Source organism: Ursus arctos, unplaced genomic scaffold (genome assembly GCF_023065955.2).
Source record: "Ursus arctos isolate Adak ecotype North America unplaced genomic scaffold, UrsArc2.0 scaffold_3, whole genome shotgun sequence".
In the NCBI taxonomy this organism is placed as follows: Eukaryota; Metazoa; Chordata; class Mammalia; order Carnivora; family Ursidae; genus Ursus; species Ursus arctos.
In genome coordinates this window covers 30,088,293-30,111,310 of record NW_026622985.1, presented here as the reverse complement: position 1 = coordinate 30,111,310, position 23,018 = coordinate 30,088,293, and the positions used below count along the sequence as shown (strand labels likewise).

Genomic DNA, 23,018 nt, shown 5'->3' with positions numbered 1-23,018 from the left:
AACCCTGAATACCGTCCCTCTTTTATCTTACAACCATCTGGAACATAGAATATGAGAAAGAGAGGGAAAATAAGGTTGATAGACACCGAGGACAGGGGAAAGGAGATGAGGGAGTAGGGTTTTATGTTTTACTTAAAAAATATGTACATAAAACAAAAAAATAAAGCAAATATGGGAAACATCAACAAATGCTAATTCTAAATAGGTGGCATATTGGTTTCTGTTATATAATCTTTGTATTTGCCTATATGTTTAAAACGTTTTCTATTAAATTTTAGAAAACATTTATTTAAACTGAAAAGTAGGTCTGGGCTAAATTGGGACCAAAATGTTAACATTGCACTGATAATTTAGACTGTGGTCTTAAAGAGGTAGTCACTGAAGTTTTCTTAAAAGGAAATGACAGTCTTGGGACTCTGATCACTCTCACAGCTGAGTGAAGAATGTATTGAAAAGGGGAAGATGATGGTCAGGGAAATAAGTGAGCTAAGCCACCAGCACAGTTATGAAAGAAGGTGACAACATGAGGCATGGAGAGAGGGCAGAGGGAATTGAGAGGGAAGGACGGAAGTGAGAAATTTCTGGTAGTGAGTTCCCTGTGACTTTGTGACTGATGAACTATCAAGGCTGGGGTAGACAGAAGATTCAGACAGAATTCTAAGTTTCCCAGGATAGTTGGTTAAACTGACATAAAACCAAGGAGAAAGTGGCACAGGTCTGGAAGGAAAAGTTATGACTTCAATTTGGCACTCCTATTTCGAAGCACTGACAAGCTATCAGAAGCGAGACATCCACAGGCAATTAGGAGTTGGGGTCTAGGGGCGCCTGGGTGGCATAGCAGTTAAGCGTCTGCCTTCAGCTCAGGGCGTGATCCCGGCGTTATGGGATCAAGCCCCACATCAGGCTCCTCCGCTATGAGCCTGCTTCTTCCTCTCCCGCTCCCCCTGCTTGTGTTCCCTCTCTCGCTGGCTGTCTCTATCTCTGTCAAATAAATAAATAAAATCTTTAAAAAAAAAAAAAAAGGAGTTGGGGTCTAGAGCTCTAGAGAAAGATCAGGGCTGAAGACAGATAATCCAGAAACTTCTGCGCAGATATGCTCATTCAGGCCATGAAGCCAAATAAAGCTGTTCAAAAAAGAGAGCAGAAGAAAAAAAAAAAGGGAAATGATAGAGAATGGGGGAAAAAGTTTGGAAGTCTAACTATACAATACAGGTGAGAAATACCTGCCTCATGTGAATACACCCTCAGCAAGGAAATTCTCAAAACCTTGAACACATCCTCAGGGAGCCAGGGCTGGAGAGAATTGCCAGTATATCCATCATGTCCCAGGAACGTCGGTAAGTGTGCGACAGGATGTTACTTTTCCCTCACGACAGCCCTCCAAGGTGATATGATGATGCCAGTTTTATAAAAGAGAAACCTGAAGTTCAGGGATGGGTCAGATTTTCACACAGCAAACAAGGGGCAGAGCTGGGGTTCAAATCCACATTTGAACGATTCCAGAGCAGATATTCTTTCCTATGAATTCTGAAACAATCCATCTGGGGAGCAATTTATGTTTCTGATAAGTCATAATTCAAGTGTGCTAAATGAATAGCATGGTTAAAATACTTCATTATTACTTCAGATAACCATTTGTTTGCATTTCGATTGAGCCTATGACTTAGTCATTTTTCTGTTTTTTTTTTTAAGGGGTGGGTGATTATACAAAAAAAAACCTTCGCATTTGGTCCAGATATTTGTTTCCCTAACAAGAGAATCACAGCAAAATATTTGTTTCAAGTTTTTCTTCTATGCTGAAGTGTTCGGTCAAAACAGTAAGTTAGCAGCAAACTGTGAAGCCTTAGCTCGGTGCAGGCCCCATGCTCGCCAGCTGCGCAGAAGTAAGTGATGACTGAGAAAGTGAAAACGAAGGTCTCTGAATCAGGAGGAGGAAGAGGATGGACTGCGGTATAACGATCTTTAGCAGGTACCCACCAAGGTTTCCAGCCACTTTAACACGCCCTAAACACACTCTGCAATCCAGAGAACTGATGAGAAATACGCTTTAAAAATAGCAGTCATAAGTGCAGTTTCTCACAAATAGAACCCATGAGTGCCCAGGTTTATTAAGTCAACAATTAGCATTTACAATTTTGAGTCTCAACCCATTCCAGGTGGCTCACTGGCAGCTCACAGTCAGTGCAGCAAAGGAGGTAAAACAAAAACCAAAATCAAAATCAGGACCATTGCTACCATGCCGTCAGTAGGCAAGGTATACCAAGGATCAAAGCTCTGAACAATCAAGAGACATAATGAAATGAGTTACATTCCAAATCTGTGGTTGGTTCATGGTACTGCCCAAGAGGTGGAATAATACAGACCAGGCCTGAGCTCTCCACACCAGTGCTCAATCAGTAACATTGTCTTTTAAACCCCAAATTTGAAAGAGTCCACTAAAAGATGTCCTTGTAACAATAGGCCACACTCTGACAATGACTCCTTGATACTGCTTTGTCCTAAATATCCTGAAATTCTGTGTCACCTGTGTGGCTCAAGAAAACCATGACCCTTAGCCAACCTAGGTACAGAATACATTTTGCATACAGAAGCAGAAAATATTCTGTACCTTGATCGTTGACCTTGAAGGATGGAAGTTATGAGAAAACTAAAGTACTTCATGGATTGCTACCAATCTATATTTGTTTACTGCCATTCTAAGTCAGCCTCATCACAAATAGCCTAGAAAATATTTAAAGGACATGGGATGGATCTGGAAGAAGACTCTAAGATTGAACTGTTGCCAACACGATGTTAGTAAAGTACACAAATCTTTCCAGACAGACTAAAGAACTATGCAAACGTCAAGTCATTCTTTTCTCTCATCTGGTGTGGAAGTGATAAACAGACTGAAAATCAACCTTGTGTTGATTCCTCACTTTAATGTGCTGACTTGTTAATCTAATAGCTTAGTTTTATGGGCCAGCTATTTCAAATCAAGAGTCGCACTCCACAAGCCCATATTTCACAATACCAACTGTGCACCAGATATAAACAAGTACAGTAAGCACATGAATCAATGAGACACATGAATAAACATGTCCATGTGGCAGGAGACTGCTGTTAAAAGAAAAGGAAACAGTAATTGAAGAAAAAAAAAATATCTCTGCTTAGGAGAATTTATATTCAATCTTCCTCTCTTTAATGGTTTTGAAAATTGAAAGCAGAAAGATGACACATTACCAAAATAGTAAATATTCCTGTGTGATGTTTTGCATAAAGTGTGACTATTCACTTTGGTTACCTTCAATCCCCTATTCTTATAAACACTGGCTCAAATCAAAGGAAATACTGACCCATTTGAGGTGCTTTGCAGAGCTTATTTTAATGTTTTAGCTTTACATTAATTAAGTACTTTCTGTAAACTATATGTTCTGTTTGAAGCCAGTTCAGTAAACTATCGTGCACACATAGCCATGAGTACAAGTTTTGAATATTTTAAAAAAAAATTCTGACTTGCTAGTGCCTTAGAAAAACATCAGAATTTGAATGTGGATTGAAATTCAGCAACTTAATATTGGTTTAGTTTCAGGACATGGTTCATGTCCATGATCAAAGAACATTTCTGTGGAATGTACAGTCCATACTAATTTTCCAGATTTGGCTGATTTGAAGAAGAAGCCTACTGGTACTGCCAAGTAGGTCTGGGAAATCATTAATACAGCTCAGAAATATGGATGGTCTTGCCTGCTGCCTTTCTGGTTTAATCTCAAACTATCCCAACTCATGGGTGAAGGAAAAAATCAGACTCATCGATTTTATTACCATATTTCATCAATTCTAAGACATTTTTACATATTTAACCTCCTGAAATTGTGATGTGTCTTTAATCTATAGCATCTCAGAATTAATTAGAAACATTTTTCTTTCTTAATGGCATATAAAATAAATGTGTATGCTACTACTGTTGGCATTTTGGATTAGATGAAATATGATATAGCTACATCTCACTATTTTCTAGTATAATAAATATCACTTCAAATTAGTGAAAGCAAAAGATCTGAATTGTAGAGTGTTTTTAAAATACAGTTTTATTACTTTTAACCAGTCTTAATAGCAGTTTGCGACTTAAAAACCTTAGAGGAATTTTAAAGCATGAATTTGCTAGAGGGATGATATTTAAGTAATAACAGTAAATACAATAAGTGGTTCATATTTACTAAAGTCTATATTATAACCTTTCCAAATGCATTTTTTTTTTATTTAGCCATCTTAGCAACACTACTTCTCAGGGGATTTGAAGGGGAAAAAACCTTTTCCATGCCTAAGTTACGAACCAAACCGAAAAGCAAAATGAACAGTAAGAGAGATGGGCCATCCAAATACTAAATACTGCCTTTGCTGTTGATAGGGGCATTGGGTGAGAATATGGCCTACGGGCAGATAACACAGCTGATACAGAAAGAAACAGTAGGGCAGGAAAATGCTCTGCCAACATATATGAAGCAGGAATAATAGTCCCATGATAAAAAGGACAATTGATATACAGAGACGTCTGACTGTCAGATGCTAGACTGTAAAAACAAGAGTGACTTTACTAAAATCGGGTCAACAGTCTCTCCAGTCATTAATTTGTTCTTTTTCTTCACAGATACGAGGATGACTTTCATGCCTGCCCTCCTAATCCTGAGAACACTGGGCAAATTGCTTAACCTCTCTTTGCCTTAGTTTCCTCATCTATGAAATGGAGAATAGTAATACGATCTACCTGAAAGGGATGTTACGAAGAAGATGACGGATAGCAGATAACATGCTTAGAAGAGCCTGACAGTAGTAAGCACTTAGTACATACTCGCTACTTTAAGTTGAACCATACAAACTTGTCTTTTTCAAGTAAAAAATGGCCAAAAATGAGCAATTTCTTAGGTTTCAACCCACTGTCATCTGAAAGAACCACATTTGGCTAACATTTCAGGGTTAAACATGGACTCACTGGAATATCTTTAACAAAAGTATGTCATATTTATGAAAATACTTCTGTTCTCTACAGTTCTTCAGAATTGAAACTGCAAAGTCAGAGTTCAAGCAAAATGAAAGAAGTTATTCTAATATAATATAATCTCATCCAAATGCCTCACCAGATCATGAAGCTATTGTGATGATTAAGAGGGCTGGCATTTAAAGATGTGCAAGGAAGCCACTGTCCATCCTGTATTGTAAACTGTAACAATTTAATTAAACCACTAAGAAGCAAGCATTACCTTTCCATTGAAAAGTTTTGTGTTTCAAGTTTGGAAAGAAAATCAAATATAAATGAGCATTTAATTTATTTTCCTTATCTTCCTCAAATGTTCAGAAATAAAGTAGTAGAAACAAAAACATTTTTAAAATGCTAATCATGTACTTAAAGACCCCTCCCTTCAACTGCCCTTTTGTGCAAATAATGCTTGATCTTTTAAAATTTACTAATGTCAATTTCCAGCTTCCAGGTATTTGCATTTCTTGTTTTTTTAGAATCTTAGAGACTGGAACAATTCTCTTGTGACTTCAGTGATCATTTGCATCTTTGACAGCTTAAGAAAAGGTTATGCTCACACCATTTTCCTTGTCACAATATTTTTTTACCTGATTTTGTTATTTTCATTAATTCCTTCCCCTATTTCATTCATTTCATCTGTTGGTGTGGGATGTATTATAAAGTTAAATACTGAAATACACAAATTTTTTTTTAATTTTTTATTTAAACTCAATTTAATTAACATATACTGTATTATTAGTTTCAGAGGTAGAATTCAGTGATTCATCAGTTGCATACAACACCCAGGGCTCATTTCTTCAAGTGCCCTCCTTAACGTCCAATACCCAGTTACCCTGTCCCCCCACCCAGCAACCCTCAGTTTGTTTCCTATACTTAAAAGCCTCTTTTTTTTTTAAGTACATTTCTTTTTTAAAGATTTTATTTATTTATTTGACACAGAGAGAGAGAGAGAACCAGCGAGAGAGGGAACACAAGCAGGGGGAGTGGGAGAGGAAGAAGCAGGCTCCCAGGAGAAGAGCCCGACATGGGGCTCGATCCCAGAACTCCGGGATCACGCCCTGAGCCGAAGGCAGACACTTAATGACTGAGCCACCCAGGCGCCCCCTATACTCAAAAGCCTCTTATGTTTGCCTCTCTCTCTGATTTTGTCTTATTTGATTTTTCCTTCCCTTCCCCTATGTTCATCTGTTTTGTTTCCTAAATTCCAATATGAGTGAAATCATATGGTATTTGTCTTTCTCTGACTGACTTATTTCACTTGGCATAATACCTTCTAGTTCCATCCATGTCATTGCAAATGGCAAGATTTCATTCTTTTTGATGGCTGACACAACAACAAAATTTTTTAAGCATCCATTTCTTTGTGACTAGTAAATTCAGTATTAACTTAATGGAAAGGGATACCATTTTATTTTATGCCTCGCTCCTTGTCATTCTGGTTGTCATTAGCCATATTTAGGTATTTGAGAGTAAGTGCCAAGGAAAATATTACATGAATACTCCCCCTTTTCAGGCATCTAGATAAGTACATATTTCTTATTTTCTCTCCTAATATTTATCACCATTTATTATGGAAATATTTAAAAGTCGAGGTCTTAGAAAATTTATATTCCCCATGGAAATGAGCACAGTTGCAGCATATTTTATATGCTCAATACATAGTTAAATGCTCAATGCATAGTTATATGCTCGATGCATAGGTGGTGAATGAATCATCTCTCAAAAGATTCTGTACAGCTGAATCTGTTGGGGAATTTCACCTAATCTCATTCTGACTTTACAAGATGACTTGGGGGTTGGTTTCCTAGTGGAAATGAACTTTCAGTGGTATTTTGAACATCTGAAGAGGAAACTGAAAGCCAAACTTGGGAAAAAGAGCAGGAAACCATCTAACAAAAAAGTAATGAGAAAGACAACATAGGCATGAAAAAGTAAAAAATCATATTGGCATGAGATGGCTGGCCAAAAGGGTTAAAAACAGGGCCATTACTGAGGAACAAATAATAAGGGGCCATGGAAGATAATGTGACAGGATCAGACAAGCTTACCAGATACCTAGACTACTTAATCCTTAGAAAGCACTATATTCTTCCAGCAGCAGCATCCATACACTGAATGAATGTTGGGCTGATTGAAATAAACACCCATCCATTTTAGTGGAGTAACAACATGGCATTGATGACATGGTTTGATTGATGGGTGCTGCCATCTGAACTTTACCACCATTCTTTTGTTGTATATTTCTATTAATAGCTGTGTTTTTCTGAACTCTCTCACACATTTTCTAGTCTGGGAGCTGTTTACAGGGGATATTTTAGGAGAGGACTACTTCTGTACATTAAGTAACAAATTAGCTTTGCAGATAGGGCTTTTTTAGATACACATATGCAAACCAGATTTTTTGGAAAATTTCTATTAAGGCACTTACTAGTGTTGTAAAAGAAAACTCTTCAAGTTCCAACTCGAAAACAAATTTTCCTATAGAGTACAGATCTAGCCAAAGAACTTCTTATAATCAATTATCTATAATGTTTAATCTATCCTTAGAGAAGCATTATGAAAAGACACATTCAATAAATACTTATAAATCATATAGTCTTATAAATGTGAGACATTTTACATAGAAAGGTTCTTTAAGAAGAATAGCATTTGAAGTATTCCAAGAAAAAGGCTGTCTATTGAGAGCATTTTTTTTTTTCTGGTTGTATAACTCAAAATAACATGCAAAGTAGTGAGAAATGTTGCTTACATCATGAATCGAACCAAAGATCTTCAGAAGCCAACTAAACTTTGAACCCCTCTTTATGTTAATGCATTTGGCTTTGAGGACAACTCGTATGTTTATATACTGACTATGTCCCCTAAATTTCATGAGGAAACTCATATGTCCAAATACATACAGTAACTAAGCATGACATCATTGTTCCTTCATTAATTGTTTATAATTTAAATATAGTAACCCCACATGATATGAGACTAAGACACAACAGAATTTTGAATGCGGCTGAGACGGTAAATTTGAAAGCCAAACCTTTATATATTATATTATTTTTGTCAAACACGAAAATAGCAGAAGTAAAGTTACTCATGGCCTAAAGAGATGTTTAAGGGTGGCAAAGGACACAGGATTTTGTAAAAATCACATCATTGTTCAACATCTATTTCCATCTTTGTACTTAGTTTGCTATATAACGTGGCCAAATTATTTAAGTTCCTTTCACTTTGGCTCTTTTCCACCAAACAGAAAATTGGCAATTACCCTGTGAGCTGGTACTATGTGGTCAGCAAGAGAATGTGGGTTAATAAGTGGGATTTTAATCCTAGATAATCCAGTGACCCTATCTCTGTGTATGGAGATTTTGCATTAGTATATGGAAGAACAATTAACTTTCAAAAGACAGATGGCATTACATTACAAATAACACCAAACTCCTCTAAATAGTGCATGGAAGTTAAATGAAAGGACAGCACTGTGTTTTAATTCTGATATCTTAAGAAGTCTCTGGAAATTAGGTAGTCAAAAAAAAAAAAATACCAGACAGTTGTTTAAAATTTATGTATTTTAGGAAACCTCAAAATACACTAGACTTCAGAGTTACTCACCCTTGTGTTATTTATTCAGAGACACTATGCAGTTTGTCTTTCTGATTGACCCTGTTCCTACTGACTCGAGGAGCCAAGCCTTGGCATGGATGAGTGTCGTCCTGGGATGCAAGTTCCAAATGTGCCTGTCATGAGCCCCACCCATAAGGGCATGATCTTATGGCTCCCTACCCAAGTGCAAATTAAGAACCCACCATTTGCCAGGCCCTAGAGATGCCATAGTCAATAAGGAGCTCACGTTTCAATACTTTCCTATATATGATTTAAGACAGAGTACTTGCCCTCAGGGAAGTGGCATGAAGAGGCTAGTCTAACAGCTGCATGCAGACAGATATGAAATCATCTGAAGCAGCTAAATCAAAATAGGCTCACTAATCACTGCCACTGAGAAAGGGGTCTCTCTGTATGGCCCTCCCTTCCATGGGGTCATGCTACACCTTGGGGCTCTCCATGGCTAAACTGCACTGAAGATTCCTACTACATTATAGGATCCTTATATAGTGATACCATGTTCTCTGTGATTTTAATAAGTTTCTGCCGAGCCACAAAAAGTGCTGTTGTCACTAGATGCTCCACACAGTCATTTTATAAACTCCACAGAGAGACTACGTGCAAAGCATGTGCACATGCCAGGTTTGAGGACAGGGGATGCAATAAGGAGCCAAAGTGAGACCCTAAATCCTAAGGCGTTACATTTAAAAGAGGAGAGACAGATAAACAATAATGTGATACAAGCTATTCATTATGGGATTATAGAGGAGAAAGTAATTGTATTTATTTGTGGGGATTTATTTGTGGGGCAGATTTATGAAAGCAGCAGCACTGAACTGAACATGGGAGAAAGGGCAGAATTTTGCTAAGTAAATGAAGAGGAAGGACATTCCAGGCAAAGAGAATGTCATAATTATGTTCATGGAGGTAGGGCAGCACCAGATGTTTCCAGAGAATAAGAAACACCATATTTCCTTTTGGCTGGTTAGCAGCAAGAAAAGAACGAGATGATGCTGGAAATGCAGTTTGGAAGCAAAGCAGGAAAACCTTTGAATGTCATGCTTAGGCCTATGCAGTACACTGTACAGGCATTAGGAAATCAAAGCTAGAATCAACTTCTTTGCTGGGAGCATTCAGCCCTACCCCTCATGGTGGAGATGACGACACTAAGTCAGAGAGGGATCTGGCTGACATCACAAAGATGATTAATAGCAGAACCACCAAACACTTGTCAGTACAAGGTCATAATGATCTGGTTCTACTTCTGGAATGTTATTTTTAGAACACATTATGGAATGAGGTAGAACACAGAGAGATTGAGAATGGGAAAAACCAGTTAGAGAGATCTATCAGCCACTAAACAAGACATAATGAGAACCTGAAATAGGATATACATGAAAACAGAAAGGAGATTATAGGTGACCGTGATGATGATGATGATAGCAGTGATCACTGGGCACTATGAAATCTGTTATGTTGTTAACACATTTCGTTGTCATCACAACCTGACAGGGAGATGCTATTATTACCCTATTTTACAGAAGAGGGAATATAATCACAAGAAATAAAGTGATTGCCAAAAATTAGAGCATTTAACTGGAGGACCCAGGATTCAAACCTGGCATTCTGGCTCTAAAGTCTAATTTCCAAACTAATGGATGTGAGAAACCCCATGGAATACAGTCCACAGGGAGAACTAGGTATTGATATTGGGGTTGAAAGAGGAGGATTCAAAACCATGATAAAAGGTTCAAATTTGGATGACTGGAAAAATGGTATCTCTTTAAAAATGAAAACAGGGTTGTCCTTAAAAGAGTACTTGAGATATGTTTAGTTTTAGATGCTGGTGTGATATCAAGGGAGAAAGGCAGGCATTAAGAAATGTAAGAGTTGGGGGGCGCCTGGGTGGCATAGCGGTTAAGTGTCTGCCTTCGGCTCAGGGTGTGATCCCGGCGTTATGGGATCGAGCCCCACATCAGGCTCCTCCGCTAGGAGCCTGCTTCTTCCTCTCCCACTCCCCCTGCTTGTGTTCCCTCTCTCACTGGCTGTCTCTATCTCTGTCGAATAAATAAATAAAATCTTAAAAAAAAAAAAAAAGAAATGTAAGAGTTGGGACACCTGGGTGGCTCAGTCGGTTAAGTGTCTGACTTGATCTCGACTCGGATCTTGATCTCAGGGTTGTGAGATTGAGCCCCATGGTGGGCTCTGGGCTCAACAGGGCATCTACTTCTCTCTCTCTCTCCTTCTTTCTCTATCCCTCCCCCCACTCACACTCTCTCTCTAAAATAAATAAATAAAGCTTTAATTAAGAAAAAGAAATGTAAGAGTAAAATTTAACAGAGTGATTTAAGAAGAGTATATGATGGAGATAAACATTGGAAGTCAATCTTGGAGAGGTGAGAGTTCAAGTCCCAGGCATGAGTGAAATCCTCAAGGAAAAAGAACAGAAAAGAACTTATCACTAAGGAGTGAATGGAAAATGAGGTCATGAAAGATTCTGAGACCCTTTTAGAGACTCAGGGAAACCAAGCAAGTGTGGTGTCATGCAACCCAGGAGTAGAACATTTTGAGAAAGGTCTTGTGTTGAGCAGAGACCAATCAAAGAAGGGGAGAATGATACAAGGTGATGTGATTGGTAACTAGGAGTCACTGGTGACCTCTGATGGGGCCAGTATAGGACAGCTGTGGAGGCAGAAGTCTGATAGGGACTGTTTAGAAGGGATAGGGAGACCGTGATATTGGATATCCTGGTGATATAGGAAAGAAGAGGAGGGGGCTGATAACTTGAAAGCAGTAGAGAACCATGTGAGGTTTCAGAAACTGCTGAAAGCCACTCATATCTGTAGACAAAAAATGTCTGTATTGGCCATGTGACTTTTTTTAATAACATCATTAATATAAATCCTAAAGAAGGTACCCAAATTACTGAATGAATTCAGAGAGAATCTAACATATACAGAAAATTAAATAACTGTTCAATAAAACTACCAACAAAGTAATGACGATATTAATGCATTGCTTAAATGCAAAGTCCCTAAAGGAATTTAAATTCTGGATCAATTAGAATTGTTTCTACACAAAACAGGATATCAAGGAAAGCAACAGAATATGAAAATATTTAAGGAAGCAAAAGTAAAATGGCAAATCATTGTACCGTCAGCAATACCACACCCACCACCAACGTAGGAAACTGTGTCATCTTTCCTCTCCATTTTCGACATTCTTGTAATACCGCACTCACCAACAATCTACTTCTATTAGATTCTTGCTTCAAGCAAAAATGTCTTCATTCCCATTCAGAGATTAAAAGAATGTTTCCTAGATTGAACTGTGCCAGTTACAACAGACTAGAAAAGACCAGCTTGGTGCTTGGGATAGAAAATGTAAGAACCACAATTCCACCCTGCTGAGGGCTTTTATCCATGGAAAGAAAAGATAATATATAACATTTAGGGGCATCCCAGCTACAGTATCAGAAAGACCTGGCCGTAAATCGCACCCCTCTTTTGCCTGTATAAGCAACCTAGGAAAAATTATTTAACTTCAGTAAGTCCCCAGTTTCCTTATCTATAAAATAAGGCTAACACGGTTAATGATAATGCCTTTCGACAGCACTTCTGTGAGGTCTGTATGAGGTAGTGCACGCACAGTGTTTAGCACAGATCCTCACACATTTTAAACTCTATCACTGTTAACTATTAGGTTTTCCCCTTTGTCCTGAGAGTAATACTGGTACAGCACTTCAGTGACCATCTCATCATATTTTCTTCTTTTTTTTTTAAAGATTTTGTTCATTTATTTATTTATTTGAGAGAGAGAAGGGAGAGGGAGAGAGAGAGAGAAAGAACACGTGAACCAGGGAAGGGGCAGAGGGAGAGGAAGAGATTCTCAAGCAGACCTCCCTTCCCAACCCCACAGCTGAGCACTGAGCCCCTTAAGATCATGACCTGAGCCAAAATCAAGAGTCAGACACTTAACCGACTGAGCCACCCAAGTGCCCCTCATCATGGTTTCTTCTATCCCCTCTTTGCCACTGCTCCTCCTCTTTTTCCTCATCCTCCTCCTCTTCACGCAAGTCCTTCATTCTTTCTCCCCCACATGTCCACCCCCATTTTTCAAAAGGTATGATATCATAAGGTTTGGTTAAAGGAATAAAACAAAGTTCATTTGTTTGCTTAGGCTACTATAACAAAAAATCACAGACTGAATGACTTCAATTGGAAATGTATTTTCTCACAGTTCTGGAGGCTAGAAATCCAAGAACAAGGTGTTGGCAGGTTTGTTTTCTTCTGAGGCTTCCCTCCGTGCCCTGCAGATGATCATCTTCTCACTGGACCTTACAGCAATGTGGCCTTCCCTCTCTGCATGCTTCCCATGCCTCTCCCCTTTCTTAGAAGGACAGCAAACATATTAAATTAGAGCCCACTCCTAGGACCTCATTTAACCTTCATTTCCTTTCTAAACATCCTAGTTCTAAATATACTCACATTCTTTTTTTTTTTTTTTTAAGATTTTATTTATTTGACAGAGAAAGAGAGACAGCCAGTGAGAGAGGGAACACAAGCAGGGGGAGTGGGAGAGGAAGAAGCAGCCTCAGAGCAGAGCAGGGAGCCTGATGTGGGGCTCGATCCCAGAACGCCAGGATCACGCCCTGAGCCAAAGGCAGACGCTTTAACGACTGAGCCACCCAGGCGCCCCGAAATATACTCACATTCTGAGCACTGGGAGTTAGGACTTCCAACATATGAATTTGAGGGGACACACAATTCAGTCCATTACAAAGAGGAAAAATATTTTCCATTCTTTAGGTCTATATATTGCTTAAACTAACTTAAGTAGGAAGAATACCATTTTTTTTAAAGATTTTATTCATTTATTCGACTGAGAGAGAGACAGCCAGTGAGAGAGGGAACACAAGCAGGAGGAGTGGGAGAGGAAGAAGCAGGCTCCTAGCGGAGGAGCCTGATGTGGGGCTCGATCCCATAACGCCAGGATTACGCCCTGAGCCGAAGGCAGACACTTAACCGCTGTGCCACCCAGGCGCCCCAAGAATACCACTTTTAAGAAATAATCTTGGGGTGTTTGGATAGCTCAGTCGGTTGAGCATCTGACTTGATTTTGGCTCAGGTCATGATCTCAGGGTCCTGGGATCAAGCCCTGGGTCAGTCTCCATGCTGAGTGAAGAGTCTGCTTGAGATTCTCTCTCTCCCCCTGCCCCTCCCCTCGGTGCACTCTCTCTAAAATGAAAATAAATAAATCTTTAAAAAAAGATAATGCTGAATATTGTTAAATAGATCATTTGTTTCCCTTTGGTCAATATCATTGTTTATAATATAAAATATATATACAAAGAGATTGAATGTAATTTCTCTATTGTAAAAAAGTATCCATTTTATAAAATATGTTTTAATTTACTCTAGTATTTATTTGGGGGGGGGAGTATAATAGCATTAGCACATTTAGAACTATATCAAAGATACTGAGATGAATGCCTAAGAACATTGAATAGATAGTTGCATTTCACTTCTACTTTGTTGATTAGTGGAAAGAAAATGCCAGTGTAAATACACTGCTTAAATATAAAGCATCAAAAAGGATTTTTTTATGTACAACAACTGGCAAAGTGTAAACACAGAATGTTGATGTTTTTCATGTTTCTCTTAAAATGCTGAATCAAGTTCAGTGCCAAAGGCAGAGTGCCAGGCTATCGGCTTTGACAAGCTCAGCTGAAGTAAAGCCTGTCTTCCAAATGGGAAGGGCAAGGAGCCCAGAAAAATACCTCATCCCTGAAACTCATGAACACTTTAAGCACTTGACTTTTTCTTTATACTCATCAGCTTTGCAGCATATCTAGAGAAATTATTTTAATACATGAATATGCTTCTGCGAATCTTATAAATGTTCTTTGTATTTAGTAAACACCAGGCATTAAGTCAGTGGGGAGTATCCTTCTAACGTGAATGGGAAAAAAGAGATCTTTGAACCAACCTTTAAGCTCTTCCATTATTTAATCAAAATTAAGTTTTCAACATATAGTTTTCTTTAAGTTATACCTTGACTCTGTTTAGTACTATATTTTGAAGAACATCTGAAAACAAACACCAGGATATCGTAGAGGATAAGGAAAAATCACAGAATATGTTACTCTTGATGGCAGCTTATTAATGTCAAAAGAGAATCTGGCACAACAACAACAACAACAAAAGAGAATTTGGCACAAAGCAAATTTTAAAAAGCAAATGTAAAGATGGTATTTTTGATGGTAGATTTTTTTTAAAAACTTGAACATCCACCAAGAATCTTTTTCAAAAAGTGGAAAGGTCTTAATTTGGTCAATTTCCCATATAAGTAAAATCATTCTAAATTCAAGTGAAAAAATTTAAGAATAACATTAAATGACATAAGATAAAACTCAGCTGGGAATTTACAGTTTGCTGCAATAAAAGCTACTCCTATTAATTTAAGTGTACTGAGTTAGCAAATTCAACGAGGCTACACATCTCCAAACAATAATTGAATATTGAGAGCTCAATTAGCAAAACAGACCAATTATTTAGTAGAAGAGTCATCCCCTCATAACCACATTATCTCATCTCTCCATTTCCTTTCACTAAAGCACTGAGGCTTTTCAAAGTAATTGGACTCTCCAAATGAGGAACGGGAGAAGCCACCTTTACTGACAGGTCTTCATCAGCCAAAATGGGATTAAAAGGTAAAAGCTCATCTGCGTCAATCACATCCTTGATGGAGGCACGTAGTAGTGCAGTTTGTTTCACCGGCCCAGCTACTGGGCCAGTAAAAATGGAAAAGGAAAACAGAGTGGGAGGTAAAGAGAGGATCAGAAGGAAGAGGAGAGAAAAAGTAACTCCAGTCAACTCCAGACACCCAGAGCGAAACGGCATGTTGAAAGCAGCGGAGTCATCCCCAGACTTTGATTTGTATATTATCCAGGCCTGCTATGGTTAACATGTATAGAAATGGCATAGGATTCCCATTCATATGTTGCCAAAAGGCAAAAGTAAGCCCCCTGGAAGCAATCGCTAATCAGCAATTATGCTCAGGAATGTAAAGAGGAGGGTATGTTAAAGCAACCTAGCTAAGAACGGGCACTCGATCCATGATTTATAACAGACCAGTAACAAACAACGCCAATTCAATTTGTTTAACTGTCTGTGCCCCTCCTCAGGGAAGGGAAGACTTATAAATTTTGGTGGGCTGATAAATGATTTGTACTTAGTTGGAAGGCTGTGTTAAGTTGTGCATCATTATTTCCTCAGCTATCCCAACAGAAATGCCCTAAGCAAGTGGAATGCCTAGAATGTTCTTCCCATCTTATGCGTATGAACTCAGGCTAGCTTGAAATTTGACGAGGATGGTAAAGTAGACTAAACTATATAGGAATTACTGTAGCAGTGACCCTGATATACTAAATTTAGCAACGTTATAGTTCCAAATAAATTTTCTGATATCTGCTTATACACACAACCATTTATATTAGACATTTAAATAAACACATACTTTCTTCATTCAACAAGCATCTATCAAACATCTTCTAGGTGTCAGAAGAAGTACTACTTGCTAGGAATAAATAAACATCATTCTTGTCTTCAGAGAAGGTGCAAGAGAAAGGGAACTATAATTTATTGAGCATCTCCCATGTACCCGATGTGTATGATCACAACACTGTTGTGAAGCTGGTACTTTTTTCCCCATTTTACTGATAAACTAAGGTTCAAGGAAACTGCTTGTTTATTATTAATTACCCAGTTAAATAGCAAACTATTTCAACCAAGATCTGTCAAACTGCAAATTCCAAGCTGTCTCAACCAGATTGCCAATAGTTTCAGCAGAGAAGATGGGAAAGTAAACTCTTGTAATAAAAAATTTATAGTATAATGGAAATGTGTACAGTATAAAGCAATAGCAAAAATAGGGTAGTAAATCGTGCTTGGGGTAAAGGAAAAGGATAAAAGTCTGCTAGATCTTTTCCAAAGAGACAATATTTGAACTTTGTCTTTTAAAACAGACAGTAGCTCTCTACCACTATTGGAGCATACAGGGCTATGCCCCTAGTAAACCTTTGCAATTCCCAAAATACACCATATTCTTCACCCTATTTTCTCTTGGCCTATACTGTGTGCTTTATGAGAAATATTTCATCTTTGTCTACCTGGTGAATTCATACAATGAAAAATCTAATGGACCTACGGAAGTGAAAATTTATAGAAATCTGCCCAAAGATTTATTCATTCGGCAGATATTTATGAGTCCTCACTTATATTCTGAACATTTAAAGACAAGAACCAACAAATCCTTACCTGCTGAAAATCTAGTCAGGGAAATAGAAAATTAAAATGACAATTATAATAAAATACTATCTTAAAAGGAAGCACAAGAGATAGGACAGAACAGCAGAGGCCACCAAGGGAGTTTCCCCAGAGAACACCCTGATCTGCATCTTAAAGCCTAAGTAGTTGTTGATATGCAGAGAAAAAGAGAATTAAAACAAAAGAAACTTAACTTCTTGGTGTGTTTGTCTTGTTGGAAAATATCATTAAAGTCTTGGCAGCACTGCATTGAATTGTTAATTATGTAATGAACAAAAGAGTTGATTAAATGCATGAGACCAGCAAAGCGACACATACCGTAACAGTCCCATAGTGTAATTCATGTCTTCCCTATTCACCAGCCAGGAGACATCTGACAATGATGTGTTCATTGGAGGAAAGAAACTTCTGAACCTAAGACTACATCACACTCAATTTGCCAGCAATATCGATTTCCTGATACAATCTGCAAATGAAGAGAAATTTAGTTGACTGGCATCAAAGAGGAGAAATAATCATGACGACATTGACAAATGGAAAGATAACCCTATTCTCACCTGAAACACATGTATATGGGAAGAACTTTTCTAGAAAGGTTAGCCCAAGGAGAGGACATTTATTCCAGGTTCTGTGTTTTTCTCTTCCTCTTCCTCTCCTTCTCCCTTTCCCCCTCCCCTCTCTCTAACGCATATATAACATGCATATTACATATGCGTGTGTGTATTTACACACTCCTTTCCTTCTTCATAGTCACTGAATCACTGCAATGAATAGTAACTGGTATTGAACTATCTCAAATCAGGAACTGAGAGGGCAGTATCACTGATTTCCTCACTTTCCAATTTTCCCAACCAGAGATGTTAGCATTCACCTTATAGCTAAAAGGTCCTCTTTAGTACGTAGTGTATATGTTTTTAAAATCACAGATGACTCTTTTTTAAAATTCAATAGTAAATAATAAGAAACATTTGGGAGGCACTACCTTGTTCTACAATTTTACTTGCATTTATTTTAATCCACCCAACCACCCTATTAGGTAAGTACCACTATGATCCCCATTTTACAAATAAGGACCTGAGCTACAGAGAGGTTCAGTGACTTGCCAAAAGTCACACAGCGTTCACAAAGGGAAAAAAATGGTCAGAAAAAAATTGGCCCTGATGCTCATTGCCTTTCCCACATACTAAGTTTGCTGAAGAGAAGTATAGGGACTTTGTGCTTTTTAAGGGGTTAAAAAGGAAAATGACAAACAGTATTCTAGAAAGATAGACAATGTGTAGCCTAACAACAATAATTTCCTTTGGATTTCTCTTATCACTACCTAATGTTAAGCATTTTAATTTTCAACATCTCAGTCCCGAATAGCTTCTGGCTCCTACACCTGAATTATAAGAACAAGCCTGTAATTCGCCTACCTTTGCAGTGAGGAATAGCTTAGCTTTGAGGCTTCTCACCTTTGGGTTTAGATTTTCAAATATGAGGATCTTACTTCCATTTTTTAGTGTTTTTTACTATCAGTGAATACTATATTATTTTTCTGATCAAGCACTCTTCTAAATAAGTGTGCAAATTTATTTGCAAAAACACCAGTGTGTTATGACTATGGTAACACCATTTCAATTATATTATAAATATCTTCATCAAGTAACGATTCTGTATTCAGGTCTATGCCAACAAAGTAAGGTATAGTTATAACTCAGTAAAATTCAAAAAAGGGAAGGGAATGAATAACATATGACTGCTAGAAGTGCTAAGCAAAAATATGCACATTCTGCTTAAGATATCCAGATAATTGCTTCAAATCTTTGTTTTCGTTGCTGACATAGACCTGCCCCATATCTCTAAGATCACTTCATAAGATTTTTCATGAAACATCAATGATAAAATTCTCATTATTTATGCATATTTTTAGATGTTTAAGCAAAAGGTAAAAATGAAAAGCCTCAATTTTAGGATTTTGGAAAGAAAAAGCTAAGTCATCCAATTAAACAAGAGGTTTATTTTACATTGTTATATGTTAATAATGTGACATCTTGTTTATTTAGAAAAAAATGTTCAATTATCAACTAGGCACTAAGCAACAGTACAGAATTTAAAATCTGGAAGACTTTCCATAGGAAACTGAATCTTAATAAAGTGCTGGTATATTTTCCCTTATAATTTTAGCACCAAAGTATATTATATACTCCCCAACATCTTCCGAGTACTCAGACCCACATTCCTACTGATGTTCCTCAGAAAGACAAACTGAGACACAGGCTGGCAGCTTCCTGGAAAGATGAAAGAGACTTTGGAGCCCAAGCTGTGCATCTGGCCAGATTCCAGGTGAGTGGTTTCTTCCTGAGATGAGGCTGAGTCAGCCAGGAATAGCCCAGAGGCAGGAACAGTGAATGGCAAATAAGTAAAATGCAGTAAAATGACTGAAGATAAAGGGAAAACATAATATTTGATCTCTAATTTTATACCAAAGACTTGTTAATTATGAAAATCTGGTCCTTTGATTGTGTTTGTTGCATTTATGTTCAGAAGTGGTTCAAGGGAATGAGAAATGTGTGTTACAGAGCAAAACTCAATGAGTTTTCTTCATTTCTTCAGCATCCTTTCCTCTTAAAATGAAAAGATACTCATTCTGAGAAGCAAACATAAAACTGGTTTATAGGAGTAGGCCCATGGTGCCAGAAAAGAGTTTGCCTCATTTTCCAAAATAGCTGTTAAAAAATCATCAGTATGTGTCTTAGTAAGAGTTCTCCAGAGAAACAGAGTGGTGCATATATACGTATATATAAAGAGCTTTATTATAAGGAATTGGCCACACAATTATGGAGGCTGACAAGTCCCAAGATGTGCAGTCAGCAAGCTGGAGACCCAGAAGAGACACTAATATAGTTCCTTTCCATAGGCCTGCAGACTTGAGACTGAGGAAGAGCCAATGCTTCAGTCCAATCCCAAAGGCCAGGGAGAAAAGAAAGTTCCAGCTCAGGGAAGACAAGCAGGAAAGTCCTTCTTATTTGCAGGAGAATCAGTTTTTTTGTTCTATTCAGGCCTTCAACTGATTGGATGAGGCCCACCCACATTAGGGAGAGCCATTGGCTTTACTCAGTTTATTGTTTCAAATCTTAATATCACCCAAAAATACCCTTAGAGACATACCCAGAATAATGTCTGACCAAATGTCTGGGCAGCCCATGGCCCAGTCAAGCTGACAAATAAAATTAACAATTACAGCATGGTAGAACACAGGAAAAAAAAAAAAAAAAGACAATGAATCATTTATTCAAACCTTTTTCTTTTTTTAATTTCTGAATGCTGAGCTACCAGCATTTCAAAGGATTGAAGCTAGAATCAGATCATATGTATGCCTTGACTCACAGAACTATGTAAATTACACCACACTAGCTTTCAGAAAAAGTATACTCAAAACTTGAAATGGTCCCTTGTCCTTTTCTCTTTCTTTTTTGCTTTGTTCTCATTAAACATAAGAATACTTTCTTTAGCAATTTGAAACTATTTTAATCAGTTTTCTAAATTCACATTGACCATCTTTTTAAACTCAGAAAATAAAAACTATTGACAAACAATCTCATTAGACTGCTCCCAAACATCTCCTCTCACTAAGAAAGATAAAGTGCACTCTAACGCCACATACAACAAATGCTTGAGTTTAGTCTGAGGCGGTCTGTTGTTCCAAAGAGATCAAGCAGCTCACAGGAGACAGAAAACCAATTTCAAAAACAAATGATGCAAACCCATGTGAACAAATGTCTTTATCTTTCTCTTCCCTGTATGATAACAGTAAGCTATCTTATGAGAGGCGAAGTAGGCCACGGCCATGCTGACGTGAAGGAACAGGCCCACAACTCAGATTGCTGAAATGTTACCTTCATGTGTTCAGGCTTCTACAGACGCAATCATCACTTCTTAAAACTGCCTGAGAATCACTGGCCAGCCTAGAGAACCCTTGTGCAATCTGGACCTGGGATCTGCTGCCCCTTTCTATGCGCCACCACTAGCAATGGTGACACTGGCGAGAAAAGAGTAAGCGTAGCTCTAACTCAGTAACCCCCACCCCATAAATTCCCTCACGTTCACCCAGGGCTGACCGTGCCTGGGCTCCCGCATCAGCATTCATTCTGAACTTACTGCACAGACACTGAAAGGCATCAGCTCTTAGGATGAAATAAAGTGCCACAGGATGCCCAAAAGAGGAGGATGGTGTTTGCTAATGTTTGTATATTTTGAGGAATCGGAAGAAGGCACAGCCTTATTCCTTACGTGGACATGAAAAAACATTTTCAACAAATTCCCCTTCACATGGTCTAGGGGGTTCTTCATCATGGGGTTGGCATCGGCTCCAGCCCCATCTCAGGGAATCTCACTGTCCCCTTCTCCACTCCCACCACATGGGCCCTGCTCCTTCCCACCTCAGGGCCTCTACACGCTGTGCCTTCTGCCTGGAAGGTCTGTCTCTCCATTTTAAATATTCCCTAATGGTATTTTTTCTTGTCTGTAATTTGAATTTTTCTCTGCAGCTTCTATATCAGGGCAAATATGACTTTAGTACTTGTTTCTATTGGGAGTGGAGGGCAAATACCTTCCTGGGAATCAGAAGGAAATGATTTAGGATCATCACTGCCCGACAGGAAGAGAAAATGAAAAGACAAGTCTGAGGGGAAGAAGGAAAACCCTACACAATCCTCCAACATAGCCCCAGAGTCAAACGGGGAGACGGGGGCAAGGAGAGGAGAAATTATGATTGTAAAAATATGCAAATAGTTCCATAGAATTCTAGAATAAGGGAGTTTGCTTGCATAGCCCGACACAGCCTCCAAAGACACATGCCTTTCAGAGGAACCCTGAGAGTGTCATGGGGCCATATGGAACACGATGCCTCAATGACAAGAACAGAAATGACTGAGGGGAGGGGCTAGGTAGATGGGCCTGAAATTGCTCCCCATTTCCTCTCAGCCTGTGCATGACATTTAGGGGATCCAGAATTCCCTCTGTGACCTCCTGGTGGATTCAGAAGACAGCTAAAGCTACAAGTTCACCATGAAAGCTGTGATCCTCTAGCAGAAGGACACATGTTCAGTTCCCCAAACCAGGAATGGAAAAGGAGAGCTCTGGGAGTCTGCAGTACCAGTGAGAAGTGGTGGTCGGCCTATCTGGGAGCAGTTACTGTGGACTGTCCGTGCTGAGGGAGGATGGTACAGGTAACACCAGCCATCAATAGATCAGCCACAAGGGCAGCAAGGACAGAGAACATCGCCCAAAGAGCTGGCAAGAGGTCAGAGGTCAGCAGGAGCCAGAGAGCCCCACTCCCCATTGCTATCATGTTCTATAAGCTTCCTCTGGGTCCTGAATACTGGCGGGAGATGGGACTCCGGTGGCGGTGGTGGTGGAGGTTAAGATACAGGCTGGAAGCAGAGGGAGGGATGTAAAAAGGCCAGAGGGGAAGATGCAGAGAAACTGAGCAATGACCCAAGAGACTGAACTCACCAAAGAAAGACGAAGTTTTAAACTTTAAGAGACTTGAACATGTTCAGCAACAAGACCAAGGTTTTTTTCTGTTGTTGATAACAGCGGCCAACACGCAAGTCAAAATCAGCTAGGGGAAAGAAAGAAAACGTAGGTGGCAAATAATTTCTCATGTGTAAATTTCACCCCAGATCTTACTGGAAACCCTATTCAAGTGTGTTAAAAATCTATGCGGGACATATTACCTTGTACATGGGTGATTTACAAAACCTAGACTTGAAACACAGCTATCCTCAGAACAGTGAGGTGACCCAGTTTAAGGAAAAAAGCAGACATTAATTACAATCAATGTAAAGACAAAAAGGAGGGAGGGAGGGAGGAAGGAACGAAGGAGAAAGGGTGGAGGGATGAGACAGAAGAAAGGAGGAAGGGACACAGGAAGAGGTCAGGAAGATGGAAGAAGAGGAAATGGAAGGAGGATAGGGGATAAAAGGAGAGGAAAAAGGGAAGGGTTGGGGGATGGGAGAACTGGGGAAATGTTGGTCAAAGGGTACAGACTTGCAGTTAGAAGATGGACAAGCTCTGGACATTTAATACACAGCACT

General features: G+C 38.7%; 1 protein-coding gene across 1 annotated transcript in view; it reads right to left on the bottom strand.

The window, feature by feature from the left end:
* The window catches only part of ZNF804B (zinc finger protein 804B), a 712,281-nt gene extending 689,757 nt beyond the window's left edge, over window positions 1-22,524 (bottom strand). Inside the window, exons 1-2 of the mRNA XM_057304168.1 lie at window positions 22,435-22,524; window positions 17,257-17,404 (exon numbers count right to left, since the gene is read on the bottom strand). The gene's annotated coding sequence lies outside the window, so the exon portion shown is untranslated. The remainder of the gene's footprint in view (window positions 1-17,256; window positions 17,405-22,434) is intronic.
* Between the last annotated feature and the right edge of the window lie 494 nt (window positions 22,525-23,018).